General features: G+C 48.5%; 1 pseudogene; it reads left to right on the forward strand.

The window, feature by feature from the left end:
* Nucleotides 1-6,204: 6,204 nt before the first annotated feature.
* LOC137751547 (HIG1 domain family member 1A, mitochondrial pseudogene) lies at nucleotides 6,205-6,541 on the forward strand (annotated as a pseudogene).
* Nucleotides 6,542-16,632: the final 10,091 nt, after the last annotated feature.

Consider the following 16,632-nt stretch of genomic DNA (forward strand, 5'->3'; position numbering starts at 1 on the left):
CCAACAAATTGGACAACCTAGAAGAAATGAACAAGTTTCTAGAAGCATACATCCCATGAAAACTGAATCAAGAAGAAATAGATCATTTGAACAGACCAATCACTAGAAGTGAAATAGAATCTGTAATTTAAAAAAACCAAGAAACAAAAAACTCCCTGCGAATAAAAGTCCAGGACCACATGGTTCACTGGGGAATTCTACCAAACATACAAAGAAGAACTTATACCTATCTTTCTCAAACTATTCCAAAAGATTGAAGAGGAAGGAACATTCCCAAAGTCATTCTATGAAGCCACCATCACCCTGATACTAAAACCAAAGACATTACCAAAATTATAGGCCAATATCTTTGATGAATATAGATGCAAAAATTCTCAACAAAATATTAGCAAACTGAATCCAACAACACATAAAGAAGATCATACACCACGATCAAGATGGATTCATCCCAGGGTCACAAGGATGGTTCAACATACGCAAATCAATCAATGTGATACACCACATCAACAAAAGAAAAGACAAAAACCACATGATCATCTCAATAGATGCAGAAAAAGCTTCTGATAGAATTCAACATCGATTAATGGTAGAAACTCTTACCAAAGTGGGTATACAGTAAGTCTCCTACATACGAACGAGTTCCATTCCGAGAGCGCCTTCTTAAGTCCAATTTGTTTGTAAGTCCAACAAAGTTAGCCTAGGTACCCAACTAACACAATTGGCTATATAGTACTGTACTGTAATAGGTTTATAATACTTTTCACACAAATAATACATTAAAAAACAAACAAAAAATAAAGAAAACATTTTTAATCTTACAGTACAGTACCTTGAAAAGTACGGTAGTACAGTACAACAGCTGGCATACAGGGGCTGGCATCAAGTGAACAGGCCAGAAGAGTTACTGACGGGAGGAGGGAGAGGAGGTGGGAGATGGTAGAGCCGAAGGATCGTCAGCAATAGGAGATGGAAGGCAAGCTGCAATTTCACTCACACCTGACATTGATGGCACAGGCTCTGGTTCCTTGCTGGATTCAATTCTATCTACCCTCTTGAAAAAATGATCCAGTGATCCAGCTCTTTTTTTCTCATCATAGATGACACGGTAGCACTGGACTGCATTCTTAACGGCTGCTACAACCTCCGTGTACCATTCTACGTTCGGGTCCTGTGCCTCAAAAACTAACAGTGTCTCCTCAAATAAAGAAAATGCCCTTGCCATTTCCTGCATCGTGAATCTCTTTGGTTCTTCAGTTACTTCTTCTTCCTCTTGTCACTCCACCCTCTCAATTATTTTCACTTTTGTTTCCATCGTTATCGCTTGGCACTTCATAGCAGTACCAGCTACACACCGTCGTTTTTACGGTTGCTTCCAGACATCCTGGGCTTGAAATAAAGCTACTGTACTACTATAATCTATACAGTACTGTACAGTAAAGTGCACAAAAGCACAACCATTTGTAGAGGATGCACACGCGTGACAAAGTATGCCAAACATGTGAACTAACTTACGTGACTGGACATGTGAATGCACGTTCGCATCTTTGAAAGTTCACAACTTGAAGGTTTGTATGTAGGAGACTTACTGTACAGGGAACATATCTCAACATAATAAAAGCTATTTATGACAAACCCACAGCCAACATAATACTCAATGGCGAAAAGCTGAAAGCCTTCCTGCCAAAATCTGGAACAAGAGAAGGATGCCCACTCTCACCACTTCTATTCAACATAGTATTAGAAGTCATAGCAACAGCAATCAGACAAGAAAAAGGAATAAAAGGTATCCAAATTGGAAGGGAAGAGGTAAAATTGTCATTATATGCAGATGACATGACACTATATATAGAAAACCCTAAAGACTCCACGCAAAAACTACTAGAACTGATAAACAAATTCAGCAAGGTAGCAGGATACAAGATTAACATACAGAAATCTATTGTATTCCTTATACTAACAATGAAATATCAGAAAGAGAAAGTAAAAAAGCAATCACTTTAAAAATCCCATAAAAAAAAAAAAACAACTTAGGAATAAACCTGACCAAGGAGGCGAAAGCCTTATAATGCTGAGAACTATAAATCACTGATAAAGGAAACTGAAGATGATTCAAAGAAATGGGAAGATATCCCATGTTCTTGGACTGGAAGAATTAATATTGTTAAAATGGCCATACTACTCAAAGCAATCTACAGATTTAATGTGATCCCTATCAAATTACCCATGACATTTTTCACAGAACTAGAAAAAACAATCCTAAAATTTATATGGAACCATAAAAGACCCAGAATTGCCAAAGCAATCCTGAGGAAAAAGAACAAAGCAGGAGGCATAAGCCTCCCAGACTTCAGACCATACTACAAAGCAACAGTGATCAAAACAGAGCGGTATTGGGACAAAAACAGATGTATGGATCAATGGAACAGAATAGACAGCCCAGAAAGAAACACACACACCTACAGTCAATTAATCTTAGAGAAAGGAGGCAAGAATATACAATGGGAAAAAGACAGTCTCTTCAGCAAGTGGTGCTGGGAAAGCTGGACAGCTGTATGTAAATCAATGAAGTTAGAACAGTCCCTCACACCATACACAAAAATAAACTCAAAATGGCTTAAAGACTTAAATATAAGACATGACGCCATAAAACTCCTAGAAGAGAACATAGGCAAAACGTTCTCTGACATAAATCATAGTAATGTTTTCTTAGGTCAGTCTCCCAAGGCCAAATAAATAAAAGCAAAAATAAACAAATGGGACCTAATCAAACTTATAAGCTTCTGCACAGCATAGGAAACCATAAACAAAACAAAAAGACAACCTACGGCACGGGAGAAAACATTTGCAAATGATGCGACCGACAAGGGCTTAACTTCCAAAATATACAAACAACTCATACAACTCAAACAATCCGGTCAAAAAATGGGCAGAAGATCTAAATAGACATTTATCCAAAGAGGACATATAGGGGGCTTCCCTGGTGGTGCAGTGATTAAGAATCCACCTGCCAGTGCAGGGGACATGGGTTTGAGCCCTGGTCCAGGAAGATCCCACATGCCGAGGAGCAGCTAAGCCTGTGCGCCACAACTACTGAGCCTGTGCTCTAGAGCCCTCGAGCCACAACTACTGAGCTGGCGTGCCACAACTACTGAAGCCCATGCGCCTAAAGCCCGTGCTCCGCAACAAGAGAAGCCACCACAGTGAGAAGCCCGCACACCCCAGAGAAGAGTGGCCCCCGCTCGCCACAACTAGAGACAGCCTACACACAGCAACAAAGACCCAACGCAGCCAAAAACAAATAAATAAAAAATAAATAAATTTCTAAAAAAAAAACCACTTAAGAAAAAAGAAGACATATAGATGGCCAGTAGGCACAGGAAAAGATGCTCAACATTGCTAATTATTAGAGAAATGCAAATCAAAACTACAGTGGGGTATCATCTCACACCAGTCAGAATGGCCATCATTAAAAAGTCTACAAATAATAAATGCTGGGAAGGGTGTGGAGAATAGGGAACCTTCCTACACTGTTGATGGGACTGTAAATTGGTGCAGTGACTATGGAAAACAGTACGGGAAGTTCCTTAAAAAACTAAAAACAGAGTTATCATACGATCCAGCAATCCCACTCTTGGGCATATATCCAGAGAAAACTCTAATTCGAAAAGATACATGCACCCCAACATTCATAGCAGCACTATTCACAATAGCCAAGACATGGAAGCAACCTGTGTCCACTGACAGATGAATGGATAAAGAAGATGTGATACACTTACACAGTGGAATATCACTCAGCCATAAAAAAGAATGAAATAATGTCATTTGTAGCAACATGGGTGGACCTAGAGATTATCATTCTAAGTGAAGTCAGACAGAGAACGACAAATACCATATGATATCACTTATATGTGGAATCTAAAATATGACACAAATGAACTTATCTACAAAACAGAAACAGACTCACAGACATAGAGGACAGACTTGTGGTTGCCAAGTGGTGGTGGGGGGAGGGATAGGCTGGGAGTTTGGGGTTGGTAGATGCAAACTATTACATTTAGAATGGATAAATAGGGCTTCCCTGGTGTCACAGTGGTTAAGAATCCGCCTGCCAATGCGGGGCACATGGATTCGAGCCCTGGCCCAGGAAGATCTCACATGCCGCGGAGGAACTAAGCCCGTGCACCACAACTACTGAGCCTGTGCTCTAGAGGCCGCAAGCCACAACTACTACTGAGCTCATGTGCCACAACTACTGAAGTCTGCGCGCCTAGAAGCTGCAACAAGAGAAGCCACTGCAATGAGAAGCCTGCGCACCGCAATGAAGAGTAGCCCCCGCTCGCTGCAACTAGAGAAAGCCCGTGCGCAGCAATGAAGACCCAGCACAGCCCAAAATAAAAATAAATAAATAAATAAATTTTTTTAAATGCTTAGGGATTATGGCAGAGGCTCCCTAAGACCACTCCCAGGTTTGACAATTCAGGGGATTCAGCATATACTCCTGCTTACAGCTACGATTTATTACAGAGAAAGGATATAAAGCAAGATCAGCACAGAAAATAGACTCAGGGGGCAAAATGTGAAGGCAACCCGGCACAAGCTTTCAAGAGTCTTTTCCCTGTGGAGTCACACAGGACGAACTTAATTCCTTGAGCAATGAGTTGGGGCCACACACGTGCAATGTTGTCTGTCACGGAAGATTATTAGAGACTCAGCACCCAAGGTTCTCATAGGGGGCTGATCATACAGGCACCCTCTGCCTAGCAGGTACCAAAATTCCAGACTCTCAGAAGGAACTCAGAAGCTCAGCATAAGCCACGTTGTTTGAACCAACAGTTTAGGCACAGTGAGCCATTCTTATCAGTTTATCAGTTCTGAGAATTATGGGAACTCTCCCGAAATCAAATGTCCAGATGACAACCAAGGCCAAGCAGACTTTTCTTTTTTTTTTGAAGAAATATGGACTTTAATGAAGATTCTTTCCCTTTGGTATAAGTGAGACCTGTGAAAACATCCAAACAAAAAGAAAAGAAAAAAAAGGAGGTGAGGATTTCGATAGTCCACGCTCCCTTATCCACAACGCCTAAGGACAGAGCAGGGCCGGCACCCCTGTAGCTGCGGCAGGACCCGCCTGGAGAAGGGATTCAGTAACGGCAGGTTTTAAGTGTCCCGCCCGCCCACCCGCCCCGTGTGGAACTAACACTCATTCAGCCAAACTTCTGCCTCCCAGCCTTGCGTGGGAGGTCCAAGTTTCTCTAGTCCTAGCTCACACTCGAACTCTCTCGGCCTCTGGTCTCTCAGAAAAGATAACGCTACCGGCAAAGGCCGGGGTGAGGAAAATGCCGATAGTTGTAAAAGGGCTTTGAAAAGTCAAAAAGGTGATGTATAAATCGATTACTATCATTTTGTGCTCAGGAATAAGCTATGGAAGACAAATTAGGAAAGTAAATCTACAGCCCTAAAATATATGCAGATAAAATTAAAAATAAATGCAGTTCCAAATCTACTGATGGTATCTGGGAATTGTCTACTGCTTTAGAGTCTCAATGCCCCGGTTCCCACCTCTACAAAATCCACCTAGGATGACACTTCAGTCATCCCCTCACCACCGCAGCAGGGGGAGGCAGGGCAGAGGCTACAGGGGGAAGGGCTATACTTTGGCTCTAGAGTATAGCATGCATGCAACATGGGAGGGGTGGGCTCACCAAATGTATATATAGACCCCCTGGGGTGAGGGGCCCCACCCAGGAGGCACTGAGCACGGGAGGGGTCCATCTCCCCGCTGGCTGGGAGGGGGCTCTGAGGCAATCTCTAAGGGTTGCATACCCAGGGGAGAGGGGGCAGCTGCCACTCCTGCCTCTGTTCCAAGCAGACCTTTCTAAGGACAGCAGTCTCAGGCCTGCTGTGTTAACTCTTTTCTTCACAGTGATAAACTTAACAAATATGTACAATGCCTGTCTACTGAAAACTACAAAACACTTCTGAGAGAAATTTTAAAAGACCTAAATAAATAGAGGGATGTACCAAATTCGTGCCTCAGACTCAATAGTGATGGCAATTCTTTACAAATTGATCTAGAAGTTCAACACAATCCCAGTCAAAATCCTAGCAGGCTTTATCGTAGACATTGACAAACACCTTAAATTTATATGGAGAGAAGCCGGTTGGAGCCTGCGACGTCGTGCAGTTGTCTATTCTTCAATCACTATGTCAAGTGACACAGATGTTTCTCTTTCTTCATATGATGAAGATCAGGGATCTAAACTTATCCGAAAAGCTAGAGAGGCACCATTTGTCCCCATTGGAACGGCAGGTTTTGCAGCAATCGTTGCATATGGATTATATAAATGGAAGAGCAGGGGCGATACTAAAATGTCTGTTCACCTGATCCACATGCGCGTGGCGGCCCAAGGCTTTGCTGTGGGAGCAATGACTCTTGGTATGGGCTATTCCATGTAGCAAGAATTCTGGGCAAAACCTAAACCTTAGAAGAGGAGATGCTGTCTTGGTCTTGGTGGTGCTTGCTTTAGTTGGACATCTCATATTGAGGTTATGTGTTTATGTTGAAAATAAATTCTGTGGGTCGGACAGTAACGTGGTGATTTGAATATTGGCTTCCTTTCTTGCAGGCTTGATTTGCCTAGTGACTAGTTCACTAGCTAGGTCATTCAGGGGAGTCAGATTAGCACAAAAACATGTCACTCTTAAATGCACTTGATAGTGGTACAATGTCCACCTTCTTAAACTCTTCTGATAAAATTAGCTGTAAAGAGGACAACATGCCAAACCTGAAAATGCTCCCAGTTGCTGCAGAATATCATATGCTTTTGATGTAATGTAGGAATCCTATTTACCCCAGTTAATTTAACTCTTTCTGACTGCCTTGTGGACTGAGTACTGTTTTTAAGGTCTGCTTGGCTCTTGAAGAACCCTTTCAGAATAGTGCACGGAATACAACATTATAAACCTCCCGGCAACTATGTGTGTGTTTTTAAACCAAACCTAAAGAGCTGGTAACAGCTGCTTTGAAGTAGTATCTGTTTCAGAATCATAGTTGTAAACATGAGAATAACTTAACTGTAGATCCCCATTTAGCTCTTTTGTAATTGCAGAATTATAGTTTGCTGCTGTTATATCAGAATAATTTTTAAATGGCATTTTGAAATAGACCTGTGTATTTTAAGTGCTAATGCAAAGGTAAATGAAAAATCCTTTTAAAAAAATGTATATGGAAATGCAAAAGAATTAGAAAAGCCAAAAGAATTTTGAAAAAGAAGAAAAAAGTTGGAAGACCTGATTTCAAAATTTACTCTAAGGCTGTAATAATCAAGACAGTGTGATACTGTCCTAAGGAGGGACATATAGATCAGTGGAACAGAATAGAGAATCCAGAAATAGACCTACACATATTTCTTTTAAAAATGGTAATGGGCGGCTTCCCTGGTGGCCCAGTGGTTGAGAATCTGCCTGCCAATGCAGGGGACATGGGTTTGAGCCCTGGTCTGGGAAGATCCCACATGCCCCGGAGCAACTGGACCCGTGAGCCACAACTACTGAGCCTGCACGTCTGGAGCCTGTGCTCCGCAACAAGAGAGGCCGCGACAGTGAGAGGCCCACACACCGTGATGAAGAGTGGCCCCCACTCGCCGCAACTAGAGAAAGCCCTCGCACAGAAACGAAGACCCAACACAGCCAAAAATAATAAATAAATAAATAATTTTTTAATAAAATGGTAATGGAAAAATTAGATATCAATATTAAAGAAAAACAACCTCAACCCTTACCTCATGTCATACACAAAAATTAACTTGAAATGGATCATAGACCTAAACGTAAAAACTAAAATTACAAAAACTTCTAGATGAAAATGTAGGTGAATATCTTCATGGCCCTAGAGCAGGCAGATTTCTTAGATAGGACACAAAAAGCACAGACCATTTAACAAATTTTTTTCGATAAACTTAAAACCTTTTGCTCTTCAAAAGGAAATGCCCTGGTGGCGCAGCGGTTAAGACTCCACCCTCCCAATGCAGGGGGCCCAGGTTCGATCGCTGGTCTGGGAACTAGATCCCACATGCATGCCGCAACTAAGGAGCCCGTCTGCCACAACTAAGGAGCCCTCGAACCCCAAATAAGGAGCCCGCTTGCTGCAACTAAGACCCAACGCAACCAAATAAATAAGTAAATAAATAAATAAAAAGGAAATGAAAAGACAAGCCACAACTTGGAGAAAATATTTGCAATACATATATTTGGCAAAGGATTTGTATCCAGACATACAAGTGCTTTTACAACTTCATAATTAGAAGACACGCAGCCTAAGTTTTTAAAATGGGCAAAAGATTTCAGGAACCTCATAAAAGAAGATATACAAATGGCCAGTAAGCACATGAATTATTTTCAAAATCATTAGCCATCAAGGACATGCAAATTAAAACCACAATGAGATACCACTCTACATTCACTAGAATAGCTAAAATTTAAAGATTTACATTAACATACTGGCAAGGATGTAGAGCAACTGGAACTCTCATTTACTGCTGGTGAAAAAGTAAAATGGTATAACCACTTTGGAAAACAATCTGGCAGTTTATAATACATATTTACTATATGGCCTAGCAGTTCTACTCCTAGATTTTTAACAAAGATTTATACGCAAGTGTTCATAGCAGCTTTATTCATAATAACCAAAAATGGGAATGACTGAAATGTCCATCGACGGGTGAAGGAATAAACTAATTGTGATAGTCATGTAACAGAATACTACTTAGCCATAAAAAAGGAACAAACTAGTAATACACACAACTACAAGGGCAGATCTCAAAAACACCATGCCGAACAAACGAAAGCAAACACAAAAGAATATATACTGTATGATTACTACTCCAGAGAAGACTAATCTATTAGGACCAGGGATGGGAGGTGGGAATTGCTAGGAAGAGGCACAGGGAAACTTCGGGGTAATAGAAAAATTCTATACCTTGCTGCAGTGGTGCTCACATGGTATACAGGTTCATCAAAACTCATCAGATTGTTTGCTTAAAATGGGTACATTTTATTGCATGAGAATTACACCTTGATAAAGTTGAATTTTTTAATGAATGTAGGCAAAAGTATAACAAAACCCCTTCCTCTTCTGCTTGAGAATTTGCCCTTTGGTTAATTCTCTAGCTATGTTTCCCTGGTAACCAGGTAAAGGTAGAGTGTCAACGAGTGAACTAGGCAACACGGCGTATGGTAACAATCACCCCTATTGGAAGATGCATGTGGGCAGGGAGGAACTAGAAATGAACTGTGAATGCATGAGAGAAGCCATAACTCTGAGCTTCCTGGAGGACAGTGATTCTTGAAGCAGAGCATGTCTCTTGTGGAGACCCTGGAAGCTACACCTATGCAACTGTCGCAAGATGTATGGCTCCTGTGAGGCACAAGGTTTGGAAGCCCTGCCCAGCGTGAATCTCATCCCCTTGCGTGTGGGCTGTCACCTGTGGGTCCAAAGATGTAGCCTTGATGGCTATATAAATCGCTCCATGATTCCTTCAGAAAAAGAAGATGTAGCTCCCCTGCTGGCCAGCTGTATTTCCTGCACGTCTCAGCAGATGGTTGCCAAGGGTGGCCCTTGGTCATCTTACAGATGGGGCTGGGTGTTTAGTAGACTAAGAAGATCCCCCGATGGACACTGCAGTGTGTATCTCACGTAAGAGTAAGACAAATGGCCATGAAACGTATGACGGATGACCTGTTAACCTCATAAATTATCAAGGGGGGATTCCCCAGTGGTGCAGTGGTTGGGAGTCCGCCTGCCAATGCAGGGGACACGGGTTCGAGCCCTGGTCCGGGAAGATCCCACAGACCGCGGAACAACTGGGCCCGTGCGCCACAACTACCGAAGCCCGCGCGCCTAGAGCCCGTGCTCCACAACAAGAGAAGCCACCGCAATGAGAAGCTGGCGCCCTGCAACGAAGAGTAGCCCCCGCTCGCGGCAACTAGAGAAAGCCCGCGCGCAGCAACGAAGACCCAACGCAGCCAAAAATAAATTAAATGAATTTATAAATTATCAAGGGGATGCAAGTCTAGTCCTAAAGCAGTGGCTGGCACTGGCTGAATGAAATCAAGACTACAATGAGATACCAGCTAATATCCATCCAATGGGAAAAAAATCAAGAATTCTGACAATATCAAGTGTTGGAGAAGATATATAGCAACAGGATCACTTGACGCTTTGCTGGTGAGCAAGTCAATTAGCAAATCAATTTGACATTATCTTGTGAAGTTGGAAACTTACATTTCTACAACCCAGAATTCTACTCCTAGGTATGCCCAACATAAATTTTTGCACTTGTATGCCTGGGGACGTGTATAAGAATGTTCACAGTGTCTTTGTTCGTATTAGCGAAAACCTGTAAGCAACCCAGACGTCCACAGACAAGATTATGGATGTATAAACTGTGGTACGTGCACAGAAGGGAAGAGTGTCCAACAGTCGAAATGAAAGAATGGCAGCTACATGGAACAATATTGTAACAATTTTGTTCTCTGACCACAAGGTAACAAAATTTTAAATTAACAACAAGATTAAAAATGTACGTTTGGAAACTAAAATACTCTTTGTTGGCTGCCCATTGAAGACGCAGTGTTTCTCATAGAGACACTCCTGCGTTTGGGCAGAAAAAATGTGGTGCTGGACTGCCCAGTGCAGCGCAGGAGAGCTTAGCATTTTTGGTACTGACACCCCACCGTCCGTGTGACACGAGAAAGCCCACACGCACTTCCAAATGGACAGCCCCCTTGGGTGACAACCACTGCCCGCCCCTCCACCCACCACCCAGCACCCAGGATAAAGTCCAGGCTCTCTGATGGGGCCTCAGGGCCCTGATGATTGCCTGGCTTCCCCCCTCTCTTGTCCCTGCTCTGTACACTTCAGCTGCCCCAAACTCCCTCGACTCCGGGTCTTTGTACCTTCCCCTCCCTGTCCCCACTGGACATTCCTCTAACCTGGCTGGCTCCTTCCAGGGGTTAGATCTTCAGAAGTCATTCCCCTGGGACGCGCCCCTGACCCCCAGCCAGGGCTAGATGCCCTTTGCCTCGGCTTCCCCAGCAAAGCCGTCGCCCACTGTGTGGTCGCTGTCTTGTTTGTCGATCTGTGTGCCCCACTTACTGTAATTCTCTGTAATGCTTGTGGTGCCACCATGGCCACCTGGATACCCAGCACGGTGCATGGCACACAACTGGTGCTCAATGAATCTAGTCCCTGTTGAATTGCCTTGTGTGTCAAAGAGCACACAGCACTGCCCAAGTCCAATGTGGAGGTAATGTGGGAATGGGAGGGCTCCCTCGAGGCGCAGGTGACGCAGGAAGAAAAAGGATTAGCCCTCCCATGGGTGATTCCCTCGAGGGGCCTCGGGGAGCGTCCGGGCCACCCAGAAGTGCACTCCATCCCCCGCACTGTGTCGGTGGGCGAGACACCTCCCCGCTGACTGTGCCCTGCTCTCACTTCCCTCTGAATTTGCCATTTCTGCCATCGTCTCCAAGCGTCTGTCTGTCATCCGGCGCAGGCCCTTCAACGTGCTTCTTGGAAGGTCCCACTCACCGAGTCTCTGCTAACCCTTCTTTTCCTTCATTCTCCCCACTTCCGTGCTGCCGGCAGCAGTCACCCAGCCCTCCCCAGCCCTCCGCTGCTTCTCAGCCGCTGAGTGCCGGAGCCTGCGGCACTGCATGCTCACTTCCCCAACAGCGGGCTCACCTCCTGACGGCAGGCTCCCAAACCAAGGCCCACTGAGGCTCCCCGCAGCCCAGGTGCTCTGGGAATGGACCAGACCAGCCTCCCACTTAGGGACCTCACCGTTTGGGGCACTGACCGTCCCACCACTGCGTCCCGGCCACACACCTCTCACCCTGCTCCTCCTGTCCGGCCGGGTGCAAACTGGCAAGCCCTCAAGCCCTTCACCCCTCCCACCCCACCCTGCTTCCCTCCCGCCTCCTAGGCCTGTCTGCCCTCCCTCCCCCAGGTGCACAGGGCCTGCTCCACGCCACTTGTCCCACCACTTCGCGCCCTGGCTCAGCCCCCTCTGACGGGCCTTTCCCAGCCCATCCTGAGGCAGTCCGAGGTTGGAGGACAGTCACAGGGCAAGGTGGCCTGGTGTCCTCCCAGGGACACTTCATGGACCTCGGCGTGACCAAGCAGCCCTGCTACCAGCCTGTCCTCCACTCTCCCCAGTCCCGGCTCTCCGCCTCACCCTGCTCTCAGCACAGGGTCAAACAGCGGCTGACGCCTAGAGAGCGGTGGGTATGAGCTTACACACCTCCTGTCACATGGCTCCCCAGTCACCTGCTCTGCCTACATCCCGTGTGCAGGCCCCACGCGCGCCACCGGCCCCCTCCCCTGGTTCACGCTGTCCTGCCCCCCAGTCTTCTGGCTCTTCTCCCACGTGGCCCGCCGGTTCCTGCCTCAGGACCTTTGCTCTGCCCCTCATCCCAGCTCTCAGCCACGATGCCCCCTCAGAGGCCCTGTAGTCCTCCCTGGCCACCCGTCCCCCATCCCACCACCTGCTCTGATGCCTCTGTGGCCCTTGCCCGATGCGTCTCTGCTGGAGCAGCACACCCGGTCTCGTCCACACCACGTGCCCAGAGCTTGGCATGCATCTGCACGCAGACAGACGTGCCCGAGTCCTCGGGTGCCGAATGGACACATGAACATTCGGGAGGCTTCACCGATGAGGAGCCCGTGGCTCTCGGAGGTTCAGTAACGACCAGAGTCCAGCGGCAGCTCAGGTGTGTCCGAGCAGCACCAGGAAAGCCACAAGGCTTTCGAGGAAAATGAGGCTAGAGGCACAGTACTCAAAACGGCACCAGTGAAACATTTAAGAAGTCTCAACAACCTAATAAAAGCGATAGCACAGTGTTACATATGTTACATGGTTAAGAAACACCAAAAATACTACAGTAAATACGGCATTTACCTTGAAGAAGACCTGAAGCCAGCTTATAGGAGTGGCGGGGGAAGGGCCGTGGCTTGTGGGTCACTGTGAAGCGAGTCGTCTGAAAGCGGATGGGAGGTTGGGACACGGATGTGGCGAGGCGCGGCTCAGCACAGGGAGGTGCAGTGAGCTGCGGCGCTGGCAGGTGTCCGAGGTGTGTGCGCGTTGCACGGTCCTATGTTGTTGTGGTCCATTCATCTGGGTGCGGTTTTTGCTTTCTGTTTTCACCCATTTCTCATAAACAAAACTGCACGTAAACAAACGGAATTTGCCTTATGTTCAAATTGTTCCTAAATATATCAACCATGTTGAAACAAATTCACATTTTCAAAACAAGCATTTTAGCAAACTGTATTTTTTTAGGATTCCCTCCTATAACCAGAGTTTTCAGTAACACGACAAATTAAGAGACTGCACCAGAGAAGGGTACTCATCTACGTCATAAATTGTAGCACGAAATTCCTCAAGCTGGGGCTCAAGGACCCAGACTGGCCGAAGAGGGGTTCTGGGGTCAGAGTCTCCCACCTGCGGGACGTCAGCCTAAACACTGTGGTGCAAGACACTAGAAAGAGAGGATCGTCACGGGGAGTCTAAGCGTTGGTCAGCCCAAGCAGGTGTCCATCATCACCAGCAAGCAAATGAGCTTAGCTCTAGAGAGTCCTCGGGTCACAAACCCAGGGCACAAACGGCAGGTTCTAAGGAGACTGGGTTGGGGAACGTCTTTACTTCTGATCTGCTGAAGAAGGGAGGAGACAAGAGACACTTTGCTAGGACCAGGCAGAAAAGGCTGGCCAAATATGCCACAGGAAGAAGTGGGGGCAACTCTGCCCCCCTGATCCAACCGGAGCCCAGAGCCCCACCCAGGGCTCACTTGCAGGCATGGGGACCGGGGCGGCCTCAGGGCCAAGGGCAGGAAGGCCTGAGTGGCTGCTGATGGGGGTGGCCAGTGCCCCCAGGTTGGGCTCTAATCCTGTGCCAATCCCAATATCTGACATGCAGCTTGGTGACCTTATCAGGCCAACCTAGCGTGTGCCTCTCGGCCTTGAGTTGCTCCCCTTCTAGCAGCTCTCCCTCTGCCAGCCCTGAGCGTGGGCAGATGGGACCCCAAGTGTCGGAAGTCTGTCACTACAACCAGGTGCTGAGTGCCACGTGCAGGCCCCTACCGGACCTCAGCTCTCACCCTCAGGGTCATCTGACCTTCAAGACAAACCCACTCCCCAGATGACACAGCCCAGCCTGCCGTGACCTCACAGTCCCTCTCCCACCGCTCTCCAGATTCAGGCCTAAAACCAGGCCCCTCTGTCCCCTGCCACTTCCCTCTGTGTGCACAGAGATTCCTGATGAAAATCCCTCGTGAAGGTTCTATTCGGATTGGGCTTCGCTGAGAGCTGGGAAGGCAGGTCTGCCCTCGGCCGCAGCGCCGGCAAGGGTCTGACACAGAGGCACCGGGAGCCGGAGCCGGGGGGCAGGCAGGCTGGTGTGGCAGGTGGGATGGCAGAGCGCCCGGCTCACGGGAGACGTGTGAGGACCAGGGAAGCGTGCAGTGGAGGGGCCGGCATCGTCAGGCGTGAAGTCGGCGTGCGCTTTGAGGAGCTGCAGGTGCGGAGGGGAGGGGGCCGGCAGGGACGTCTGGACCCTACCTGGAGCCGAGGAGCAGGGGCAGTGGCAGGGCCAGGCGGGGCCCATGCACTTGCCCTGCGGGGTTCACCCAGAGCCCGTGAAGTGCTGGGAGTGGACTCGAGGACCCAACAGAGACGAGAGTCCTGCAGCCCTGGGGTCACAGGTCATGCAATCACGTGAACGGGTGGTTAAAGCTCCTCCCTTCACTCCAAAGCCTCCGAGCCTTAACGTCCCACCGGGGGTAAAATCCAAACCCCTGTGTGACCTCCACACGCCGCCCTCTGCCTCTCTGACTCGGTTGCCACCTCTCTCTCCGCGGCTCATTCCCCTCCATCTCATAGGCCTCCTGGATGGTCTTCAAAAGTGCGGCAGGCCTGCTCGTGTGCCCAGGGCCTTTGCACTGGCTGGCCCTCTATCTAGAAGGCTTGCCCCTCAACATCCTCATTTCTTGTTCTGCCCCAGCCTCGAGTGCCCTCCCAAGTGTCGCCTTGTCAGGGACGCCCTCCGACCACTCTGTACTGAAGGCCTTCGCCTCCACTTGCTCGCCCTTTCCCCGCGTTACGCCTCCCCACGGCCTGCATCACCACCACCCTCGTCATCCTTCTCTCTGTCGACTGCCCATGGTCCCGCCGGGACATCAGCTCCGAGGCAGCAGGCCTTTGCTGTGTTCCCTGCACCAGGGAGAGATGGCGTCGGTGGCTGCCGTGGAGCAAACGACCAAACGTACGGTCCTTACAGAAGCCACGAGAGCGCATCGCAAGCCCACATGGAAGAGGGGGAGACTGAGGCATCAGAGGGCCACGTGTCCTCTGGCCTAACCCTAGCCCTCGCTGGCAGGGCGGTCCTTGGCTCGGGCCCATCAGATCTCAGGCCCCCCCCCACCTCCACGCCCCTCTGTGCCCCCGACCCAGACTTTGAGAACACCCTCCAGTCAAGGAATGGGGCTGGGGAGCCTGGGGTTCCCGCCAACAGCTTCCAGCCTGCCCTGCCCTGGGCAGCTCCTGGCCATAGAAATGGAGCCAGAGAGGGCAGAGGTTCCTTGTTTGTTCCCTGCTGTCCCCCGCAACGGGGCCTGGCAGGCTTTCAAGATCTCTGGGCTGATGAGAAAACGCATTTAGCTCTCCCTCTGTGCCAGACGTTGCCTCGCTATTTTACACACATTACCTCATCTAAGCCTCACAACAACAGTAGAAGAGGGGAGCGTTATTACCCCACTTGACAGACAAAGGAACAGAGGCACAGAGGATGCAGGCTGCCCCGGGCCCACACAGCAAAGCTGGAGACCAGACGCGTGACCCCTCTGAAGCTGCTGAAGGGGAACCCTGAGGGGGTCTCCCAAGCTGGGGCGTGAAGTGGGAGCAGGAATCAACTGAGGGTCAGGGTAGGGGGCACACGGGTCTGACGTGGGGCCTGTGGAGCCTGGGGCCCTGAACCCCAACCACACATGCCCAGCAGCCCTGGCTCCTAGCCCCCTCCCCTCTCTCGGGCTGACCAGCCCTCCTCCTCCTTGCTGCCCTCCAGATAACACTTCTCAAAAAGCCGAGAGGGCCCTGCTACCAACACGGAGACGTGGCCAAGGCTCCGGAGCCTGGCAGAGCCCTCCTGGCCTCTGCCCTGGCCTCTAGTCCCCGAGCCCTTCACGAGGGGTGATGGACGAGCCCCGGGGTTGGTGACCAAGGTCTCACTCCTAGAACATTCCGCCTCTAGCCGAGACCTGGACAGTCTTTCCTCTGAGGCTGCTCTTCCCGACTCTGGCTGGCAGGGCCCCAGGTAGGTGAGCAGGTGCCCCTGCTGCCCCCAGGGCCGGCTGCCTTCCCACGGCCCTCCAGACTCAGGGAGGGCACAGCTGGCCCCTCAGAAACCCAGAGGCACGTCCTCCTCAGACACTCAGAAGGCCAACTAGCACCTGGCCTGTTTCTACCGCTAGCCAACGCGTCTTCTCCAGCTTCATGGTGGGAATTCTTTCAGAAAAGAGAAGAAAAGGTTGAATAAAGATGCGCTGACTGATACATTTCTTGAGCACCTACTGTGTGCCAGG

This window comes from Eschrichtius robustus, chromosome 17 (assembly GCF_028021215.1).
Source record: "Eschrichtius robustus isolate mEscRob2 chromosome 17, mEscRob2.pri, whole genome shotgun sequence".
NCBI classification, from domain to species: Eukaryota; Metazoa; Chordata; class Mammalia; order Artiodactyla; family Eschrichtiidae; genus Eschrichtius; species Eschrichtius robustus.